This window comes from Oncorhynchus nerka, linkage group LG9a (assembly GCF_034236695.1).
Source record: "Oncorhynchus nerka isolate Pitt River linkage group LG9a, Oner_Uvic_2.0, whole genome shotgun sequence".
NCBI classification, from domain to species: domain Eukaryota; kingdom Metazoa; phylum Chordata; class Actinopteri; order Salmoniformes; family Salmonidae; genus Oncorhynchus; species Oncorhynchus nerka.
Window position 1 is genome coordinate 11,870,378 of NC_088404.1, and position 10,807 is coordinate 11,881,184.

General features: G+C 40.2%; 1 protein-coding gene across 4 annotated transcripts in view; it reads right to left on the reverse strand.

The window, feature by feature from the left end:
* Positions 1-4,661, reverse strand: part of LOC115133923 (cyclin-dependent kinase 17-like) — a 73,937-nt gene extending 69,276 nt beyond the window's left edge. For 3 of the 4 annotated variants that reach the window (XM_065022311.1, XM_065022309.1, XM_065022310.1), the window contains exon 1: positions 4,175-4,660. The gene's annotated coding sequence lies outside the window, so the exon portion shown is untranslated. Of the gene's footprint in view, positions 1-4,174 lie in introns of all 4 variants that reach the window. The other variant, XM_065022312.1, reaches the window with a different exon arrangement.
* Positions 4,662-10,807: the final 6,146 nt, after the last annotated feature.

Genomic DNA, 10,807 nt, shown 5'->3' on the forward strand with positions numbered 1-10,807 from the left:
AAATATATCCATGCGCTACTTGAACCCATTGATAAACGTGAACCACAATTAATTGACTGAGGTTGCAGTACCTACAGCTTCCACACGGTGTCTAGAGTCTTGTCATTTCCCTTCGAGTTTTTTCTTGGTCAAACACATGCAGGACACCGTATCTTTTCCGGTCTAGGACCGGATATTTTCGTTGAGTTTCTAGCCGGACATTTTTCCAGACGGACAGCTAATGATCTTTACATCGCCTCCTGATGAATTTTATCGCTTATTAACGTTTACTAATACCTAAAGTTGCATTACAAACGTATTTCGAAGTGTTTTGTGAAAGTTTATCGTCGACTTTTTGAATTTTAAAAAATGACGTTACGTTTTGAAACGATGTTTTTTTCGTTTATCACACAGTCTACATATAACGATATCTAGGCTTTATATGGACCGATTTAATCGAAATAAAGACCCAAATAGTGTTTATGGGACATCTAGGAGTGCCAACAAAGAAGATGGTGAAAGGTAATGAATGTTTTCTATTTTATTGTGCGGTTTGTGTAACGCCGAAATGCTAATTATTTTGTTTACGTCCCCTGTGGGTCTTTTGGGGTGTTGCATGCTATCAGATAATAGCTTCTCATGCTTTCGCCGAAAAGCATTTTAAAAATCTGACTTGTTGCCTGGATTCACAACGAGTGTAGCTTTAATTCGATACCCTGCATGTGTATTTTAATGAACTTTTGAGTTTTAACTAATACTATTAGCATTTAGCGTAGCGCATTTGCATTTCCAGAGCTCTAGTTGGGACGCAAGCGTCCCGAGTAGAAGCAACAGGTTAAGGTCAATCTTCCAATGATTTGCCTACAAATACGTCACAATGCTGTCAACACCTTGGGGAAACGACAGAAAGTCTAAGCTCATTCGTGACCCATACACAGCCATATAAGGAGACATTGGAACACAGCGCATTCAAAATCTGGGGCACTTCCTGTATGAAATGTTATCTTGGTTTCGCCTGTAACATTAGTTCTGTGGCACTCACAGACAATATCTTTGCAGTTTTGGAAACGTCAGAGTGTTTTCTTTCCAAAGCTGTCAATTATATGCATAGTCGAGCATATTTTCTTGACAAAATATCTTGTTTAAAACGGGAACGTTTTTTATCCATAAATTAAAAGAGCGCCCACTATATCCAAGAAGTTAAACAGCTTCTACCCCCAAGTCATAGACTGTTCTCTCTGCTATACCGAAGCACCAAGTCTCAGACCAAAAGGCTCCTTAACAGCTTCTACCCCCAAGCCATAAGACTGCTGAACAACTAATCAAATGGCCACCCAGACTATTTACATTGACACCCCCCCCCCCCCTTGTTTTTATGCTGCTGCAACTCGCTGTCTATTATCTATGCATAGTCACTTTACAAATTACCTCGACTAACCTGTACCCCCGCACATTGACTCAGTACCCCCTGTATGCCTTGTTATTGTTATGTAAATGTATTGTTACTTTGATTAGATTTTTTAAAACTTTATTTAGTAAATATTTTCTTAACTCTATTTCTAGAACTGCATTGTTGGTTAAGGGCTTGTAAGTAAGCATTTCACAGTAAGGTCTACACCTGTTGTATTCAGCATTTCACATTAAGGTCTACACCTGCTGTATTTGGCGCATGTGACAAGAAACATTTGATTTGATCTCCACACGACACAAATTCAAACAAAAAAAAGTGTAGATAATCACTAATATTTCTCTGGGATGTTGGATGCAATCCATTCTCTATTAATTTAGTTAAATATAATGTACAGAATGTAGGTTTTTACATAAAAGTAGACTAAAGCCTTTTGGGAGAGGATTGGCATATATACACTAAGGATTTAATTTGAAAAGGATTTCATTCAAAAATGATTTTGTTCTAGAAATATTTTTGGAAAACAAACAGGTTTAGATTATTATGATCCCCATTAACTACTGCACATGCAGCAGCACCTCTTCCTAGGGGTCCACATAAAACACATAAAGCACGAGAGATTTAAAATAGGGGTCAGTAAATTAATGTTGGGTATCATCACTTCACAATAACACGGTCAATTCATTTGAATTCAGTCATTTTTTGACGGCACCCCTTTTGATTTGAACCAAACCTTACATACATATTAGCCCATTGTAGAAGTGCTCAGAAAGTGACTTCTTGGACCTTAACGCCAACACATTCAAGAGATTACAGGTGCTCAAAATCGCCCCATTTTGCATACCCCACTATATCATAAGACATCCATGTCATAGCTTCACACTGAAATGTAAAAAAAAAAATGTTTTACAAGGAGCACAGGTGTGCCTAAATTGAAAAATGTAGGCGCACAATGAAAAATATTTGGGGTATTGAAGCTAGAATCCTTCATTTTTCTGGGTGTACTGGTGGGTCCTAAATTTAAATTCCAGGTCGCACAGAAAACTATTTATGCACATATGAGAGTAAAATGGTCGCACTGTGTAGAGCCCTGCACATCTTCAACACTGGAACAGACAAATGGTTTAGATTGATATAATTTTTTCAAGTTTACAAACAGGGTTTCAGATTTATTTATTTTTATTATAAAATAATTGACATTTAATGCCAATGATCTAAAAACGTGTAAACTCAGATTTTTAAAAATATATTTACAGATGTTGTAGCTTAGATCCTATTTGACATCGTCTACGGTTTGTGTTGTGCTGCTCTTGAATAAAATGGTAATCAAATATTAACATCAACATTCAAATGGTATAAAGATGGTTGGAGGTCCACACATCAGAGAATATTGACTTGAATATCTGTTGTTTTAAATGATACTGTCAATCATCCATAGGAAACCTATTGTAATCATGGAAATATAGATAATAGAATAGACGTGACCATTTAAGTTGGCATTCAACAGTGGGTGGAACAACGATCATGTTTATGGTAGTAATTACAAGTTAACATTTCAATTTAAAAGGTGTACCAACTAAAGTGCAGTGGTCTGGAGGGATAGGTCCATTCTATGACTGAAATGACAACCCATTCTGTTTTCAAGAGCATGTTGCGTCTCAACCGATGACAGGCACAACACAAAAACCTCAGATGATGTGAAATAGGGTGTAAGCAACAACATAATGCAGAGTCTCTGTCCTCCTTTAAGGCACAGCTTAAGAAAAGCTTTCAAGGACCTCTGCTAATTCTGTTCTCTTGTCCCTCGGATCTGACCACACCATTATGTAGCTTTGTTAGTGGTCTATGTTGTGTGTTTTGGATCGGGTTTTTTGAGGGGGGCGGGGGAGGCTTGGGTGTGAGAAGCGCTTTACAAATTAAATGAATTGTTATAATAATATGAGAAAAAAGTGGCTTACGCATTTTTTAAAATATTTGACATTGTTTAAAAATTACCCATTTTTTAAAATGTATTTTACATTTTCAATAAATATTAAAATAGATAAATAGATCAAATAGTTTGTAAGCTTATAGGGGGGGGGGGGGGGGGGTGCAGGGGGAATGCAGAATGTGACAACTTCGAGCAGCGTTATCTCTTGAATGTTTTGGCATTCAGGTCCAAAAATGTAACTTTCTGACCACTTCTTCCATGGGCAAACGTATGGAATGTTGTTTATATCAAAGGGGATGCTGTCAAAAAGTGTTTGAATTTAAATGGATTTACCCAATACACGCCCACATAAGCCTACATTCTAAACTAGCAGGGATAATGTGGTGTTTTTTTGCCAAATATGTTTCAAATTAATATTTTATTTTGGTTCCTCTTAACCCTGTTTTGGGAAATAATTGTATCTTTCCTTATCAAACAAGAACATCTTTCTGCGAATTCAGCAACAAATTGTGCACACTTATCTATCCCACATAAAACATGATAGTAGCGGCGTGCCTTTTAAACGTGTAATTATTCTCAGTGGAGAGGGTATCCAGTTTACATCCCAAAGCCTAGGATAACTCCAATAGAAAACAGCCTGGCCCCCACAATAACAAATTCAAAGGCATTGACAAACACACAGCAGTGAAGAAAACATTGCTACCCCATTTTGTGACAATGCAGGGTAGAGTGTGTCTTGTTGTTGTTGTATGAATGTAGCCACCTCAAGCCGTTATCACCAAGCCACTTGTACAGTAGGCTAACATTTGTTGCAATATTGCAAAGGACCCAGAAGAAAATGTAACTATAGCGCTCACCAGAAACGATGTGCGTTGTTCCGACCAGTGTCCCCGTCCCCGGAGTTTCTTTTCAGTCCGGATGCAGTCTTTCCACACCCCGTAAAAAGAGGAATACTTTGTTGTCTGCGTGTGCTAGTTTATTATCTCCGATAATGTCGCCTAAATCTGCGAAGGTGTCGCTTCCAGCATGACTATTGAGGATTCGAAGTCAAGAACCTGGTGGAAAAGAAGCCGTAGCGAGTGTTCCGTTCCCTTTTCAGTAGGAGAACAGACCAGCTGTGCGAACCGATGATCACAATAGATCGCTCGTGAGGGGTGCCTGCCTACTTAGGCCGCGTTAAAATGCTAGTCGGAACTATGACCTAAGAAATGTCCGACTTGATGAGTCGTTCAACACCGCGTGTATACCTATAACCAGTTAGCAAGTCGGACATTTCCGAGTTTCCAAGTTCCCACAAGTAGTTGAACACAGCATTACTGCTGCTTACTAACTACTACCACCGCAGTGTCATCAAAAAAACATTTTCAGACCACGGTCACTAGGTGAAATAGCGCCACCCTTCGCTGTGATCGCTACCGGCTACCATACACACCGGACAGGACAGCAGTGTTGTACTGTCCGGTCTTGAGACCCCATTGAGTGTATTGTCTCGGTGTCGGATACATTTTTACTCGATATTGACTCGATCTTGGAAAGTGAGGACTCGTAATTTATTTCCGAGACCAGCTCATTAAAAAAAAAAACTCTGAGCCTGATTATCAGCTCCCATTCAGTCAGCGCATAAAACCGCTTTGCCAGGTCAAATATCCACGCTTCTTTCATGACACATTAATTTCTTATCGCCTATTGAATCGTGGGCTTGCTAATTTACTGGCACGATTGCTGATTTCTACTTTTATTGATAAAATATCCTCAAACTTTGTTGCGCTCATCAGAATGTCTTTAAATCTGTTTTACCCATTTCATATGTATATACTGTATTCCTGTCCTATTTAACTATTCCTGTACATATAGTATTCTTCTGATATACTACTTATTCAAACCATTACCACATGCATATTGTCTATACATCCCATCACATATTTATAACGACCCTGGGCGGATATCGACCCAGCCGTTTGAGCATGCTTTTGAGCATGCCCAGCCGTTTGAGCAGGCTGGACCTCGGGCTAGGGTTCGAGGCCTGCTCCCTGCCTGTTTCAGTACCAATCAAAAGTCAGGATACACTTACTCATCCAAGGGTTTTTCTTTAGTTGTACTATTTTCTAAATTGTAGAATTATAGTGAAGACATCAAAACTATGAAATAACACATATGGACTCTTCATGTAGTAACCAACAATTTTTTTATCAAAATATATTTTATATTTGAGATTCTTCAAAGTAGCCACCCTTTGTTTTGATGACAGCTTTGCACACTCATGGCATTCTCTCAACCAGCTTCACCTGGAATGCTTTTCCAACAGTCTTGAAGAAATTCCCACATATGCTGAGCACTTGTTGGTTGCATTTCCTTCACTTTGAAGAGTCTATATTATATATTTTGATTTGTTTAACACTTTTCTGGTTACTTTATGACTCCATATGTGTTATTTCATAGTTTTGATGTCTTCACTATAATTCTACAATGTAGAAAATAGTACAAATAAAGAAAAACCCTTGAATGAGTAGTTGTGTCCAAACTTTTGACTGGTAGTGTATATATATATACTCCAGACTCCGACATTGCTCGTACTAATATTTCTATATTTCTTGATTCCATTATTTTACTTGTTAGATACGTGTGTATTGTTGTCTATTGTTGGTTATTACTCTACTGTTGGAGCTAGGAACACAAGCATTTCGCTACACCAGAAATAACATCTGATAAATATGTGTATGCAACCAATAAAATGTGATTAGATTTGATTTGAAGTCGCTGGTAGGGAACAGTGGTGGATATTGTTTGAAAGTTGCTCTTACTAGTTATTTTTAGAATGGCTCTCTATTTTCCCTCAGCATGCATTTCCTCACCAATCTGAACGTTTAAAGAATTGTAAAAAATTCTGAAATATGAACCCAAAATACTGGACATTTTTAACTGTTATTAAGGTTGGCGATTTGACATAATTACAATCATGGTCTTGAATTGGACTTGCATTTTTCTGGTCTCTGTCTTGACTCGGTCTTGCCCCCCTTGACTCGATTGACTCGATTAGCACTGATCTTGGTCCTGAATCGGTCTCGCTTTAGGTGGTCTCGAACACAACACTGCAGGACAGCCAGTGTAATGTCGCCCCCCAGGGGCCTCTGGTGTATGTTGGTTCCATATGGACCCCATTGAAATCAAATTTAGATACTGTATGAATCTGTGTCATATAATCCCCACTGGGTTTTTTTTACAGAAGATTTTTCCTCTCTATTGAACAATGAATTTGGAATGTACTCTGCGAACATATATTTTAGGTATTTCTTGAGACAATATTTATTTATACGGGACAATATCTATTTGTTGCTTTTTTGAAAAACAATATAATCACACTATTGGGCCTTTCCTTGATCTAAATAACACTGATGTTGTAGGAAAATAGCAGTCCATCTGTGTGTGAGATGGAGAGGGATGTTTTTAATGTTCCATGTTGATGTAAGTATGAATCTCCTCACCACTATACTGCTGTTCATTCTCACCACAGGAGACACACACACACACACACACACACACACACACACACACACACACACACACACACACACACAATCCTTCCTCCAACCTACTTTGGCCACCTGATCAACAATCCATCCAGTACCTCCACCCTGGATAGCCTAGTCTACTTCTCTCTCTTGAGAATGTCCACATTCAGTCCGGTCTGGGTCGGGGGCCAGCTATTCAGGTGGGGAAATACTCAGCAAACAGAAGCCTACATACTTTCCTGTCAGAGTTTCTACCGAGCAGAGAGGGCAGCCTTGTTGAAGGGGCCCAGCTCAGTTCCATCTGGTGGTGTGTGTGTTTGTGTGTGTGTGTGTTTTTGTGTGTTTGTGTGTGTGTGTGTGTTCGGTTCTGTCTGGACGGAGAGATTTGCGGGAGGCAACACAGGCAAGTCTGTGCTCTCAAAATCAGTTCTGTCATTGCTTTCCAGGAATTGAACTTGCAGACAGTGTTGTAGTAGTTGCAAGTCATCCATTGCTTCCATGTCGGATATGTGTAAACATTAAACATACATATGTCATATATAAATGTCGGTAACTCTCTGGTGTACAGCTGAATCTTGGAACTGAAGTTCTGTGTCCAGCGACAAGTCTCCACACATGGCAGTTATGATGACAAAAATAACACATTTGTCGAAGACACACAGCTCTACCTCTAAGATGTTATCGGCATTGTGTGAAGATAAATAATTACATTGAGCATCTGTCAAGAGTCCTTCCCTCCCCTTGTAAATGCCCAAATCTCCTCGTGCTCACAAACCTGTCCTACAAGAGAATGAGAGGTCAAATCTGAACATTACCATAGCAGCATACCACCCTGCATACCACTGCTGGCTTGCTTCTGAAGCTAAGCGGGGTTGGTCCTGGTCAGTTCCTGGATGGAAGACCAGATGCTGCTGGAAGTGGTGTTGGAGGGCCAGTAGGAGGCACTCTTTCCTCTGGTCTAAAAAATATCCTAATGCCCCAGGGCAGTGATTGGGGACACTGCCCTGTGTAGGGTGCCGTCTTTTGGATGGTATGTTAAACGGGTGTCCTGACTCTCTGAGGTCATTAAAGATCCCATGGCATGTAAGAGTAGAGGTGTTAAATTCCCAATCTGGCCCTCAAACCATCACGGTCACCTAATAATCCCCAGTTTACAATTGGCTCATTCCTCTCCCCTGTAACTATTCCCCAGGTCGTTGCTGTAAATGAGAATGTGTTCTCAGTCAACTTACCTGGTAAAATTTTTAAAATGGTGTCAGTCCAGGTGTCATCTGCTTAGTTTATTACTATTTTATAACCTTATTGCTATGATGCTGCTATGTAAATACTAGGTAGGTACATACTTTTTTTTAGAGTTCTCAGATCAAACTGTTTAAACTGAAATCATGTGGCTTATGTGTGTAAGAGTGAAACGTTGTTGTAGTTTTTGCTGCACTGTTTCTATGGTTTCCACAAAGACGTTTCTCAAATCCTCACTAATGGACTCGGCTGACCAATGGTCAAAGCCTCCAAAATTCCAGCTAATCTCTCTCTCTCTCTCTGCCCCCTCTCTCTCTCTGCCCCCTCTCTCTCTCACACTCTGCCCCCCTCTCTCTCTGGCCCCTCTCTCTCTCTGCCCCCCTCCCTCCCCAATTCAATTCAATTCAAAGGGCTTTATTGGCATGGGAAACATATGTTTACATTACCAAAGCAAGTGAAGTAGATAATAAACAAAAGACATATGTTTACATTACCAAATCAAGTGAAGTAGATAATAAACAAAAGTGAAATGAACAATAAAACATTTACAGCAAACATTACACTCCAAAATAATAAAGACATTTCAAATGTTATATTATGTCTATATACAGCGTTGTCTATATACAGCGTTGTCTATATACAGCGTTGTCTATATACAGCGTTGTCTATATACAGCGTTGTCTATATACAGCGTTGTCTATATACAGCGTTGTCTATATACAGCGTTGTCTATACAAAAGGGAAAATAAATAAACATAAATATGGGTTGTATTTACAATGGTGTTTGTTCTTCACTGGTTGCCCTTTTCTTGTGGCAACAGGTCCCAAATCTTGCTGCTGTGACGGCACACTGTGGAATTTCACCCAGCAGATACATATGTGAGTTTATCAAAATTGGGTTTGTTTTCTAATTCTTTGTGGGTCTGTGTAATTTGAGGGAAATATGTGCCTCTACTATGGTCATACATTTGGCAGGAGGTTAGGAAGTGCAGCTCAGTTTCCACCTCATTTTGTGGGCAGTGAGCACATAGCCTGTCTTCTCTTGAGAGCCAGGTCTGCCTACGGCGGCCTTTCTCAATAGCAAGGCTATGCTCACTGAGTCTGTACATAGTCAAAACTTTCCTCAAGTTTTAGTCAGTCACAGTGGTCAGGTATTCTGCCACTGTGTACTCTCTGTTTAGGGCCAATCAGCATTCTAGTTTGCTCTGTTTTTTTGTGAATTCTTTCCAATGTGTCAAGTAATTATCTTTTTGTTTTCTCATTATTTGGTTGGGTCTAATTGTGTTGCTGTCCTGGGGCTCTGTTTGTGTTTGTGAACAGAGCCCCAGGACCAGCCTGCTTAGGGGACTCTTTTCCAGGTTCATCTTTCTGTAGGTAATGGCTTTGTTATGGAAGGTTTGGGAATTGCTTCCTTTTAGGTGGTTGTAGAATTTAACGTCTCTTTACTAGATTTTGAACATTAGCGGGTATCGGCCTAGTTCTGCTCTGCATGCATTATTTATTTTACGTTGTACACGGAGGATATTTTTGCAGGATTCTGCATGCAGAGTCTCAATTTGGTGTTTGTCCCATTTTGTGAATTCTTGGTTGGTGAGCGGACCCCAGACCTCACAACCATAAAAGGCAATGGGTTCTATAACTGATTCATGTATTTTTAGCCAGATCCTAATTGATATGTAGAATTTCCCAGCTTTGTGGAAGTTACCTGTGGCGCTGATGTTTAGGCAAAGGTAGGTATATTTTTTTGTGAGCTCTAGGGCTTGATGGAATTTGTATTTTGGGTCCTGGCGACTGGACCTTTTTTGGAACACCATTATTTTGGTCTTACTGCGATTTACTGTCAGGGCCCAGGTCTGGCAGAATCTGTGCAGAAGATCTAGGTGCTGCTGTAGGCCCTCCTTGGTTGGTGACAGAAGCACCAGATCATCAGCAAACAGTAGACATTTGACCTCAGATTCTAGTAAGTTGAGGCTGGGTGCTGCACACTGTTCTAGTGCCCTCACCAATTTGTTGATATATATGTTGAAGAAGGTGGGGCTTAAGCTGCATCCCTGTCTCACCCCACGGCCCTGTGGAAAGAAACGTGTTTTTTCCCCCAATATTAACCACATACTTGTTTGTGTACATGGATTTTATAATGTCGTGTTCCCCCACCACCACTTTCCATCAATTTGTATAGCAAATCCTCATGCCAAATTGAGTCTAAGTTTTTTTTAAATCAACAAAGCATGAGAAGACTTGCGCTTTGTTTTGGTTTGTTTGTTTGTCAATTAGGGTGTGCAGGGTTAATATGCGGTCTGTCGTACAATAATTTGGTAAAAGCCAATTTGACATTTGCTCAGTACATTGCTTTCACTGAGGAAATGTACAAACTCTCATTCTCTCTCCTCCTCTTCCCTCTCTCTGCCCCCCTCTCTCTCGCTCACTCTTTCGCTCTCTCCTCCTCTTCCCTCTCTCTGCCCCCCCGCCTCTCTCTCTCTCTCTCTCTCTCTCTCTCTTTCGCTCTCTCCTCCTCTTCCCCTCTCTGCCCCCTCTCTCTCCTCCTCTTCCCTCTCTCTGCCCCCCCTCTCACTCTTTTGCTCTCTCTCTCTCTCTCTCTCTCTCTCGACCTTACTGAACTCTTCATCTTCTGCTAGCTATAATTTATCATATATTTCCTCCTCTCATGCGATTGCAACAGAATGGAAATGTTGTCCTCTGTCTTATCCCGAGTCCCCGACCAAACTCACAGCCTTCTGTAGT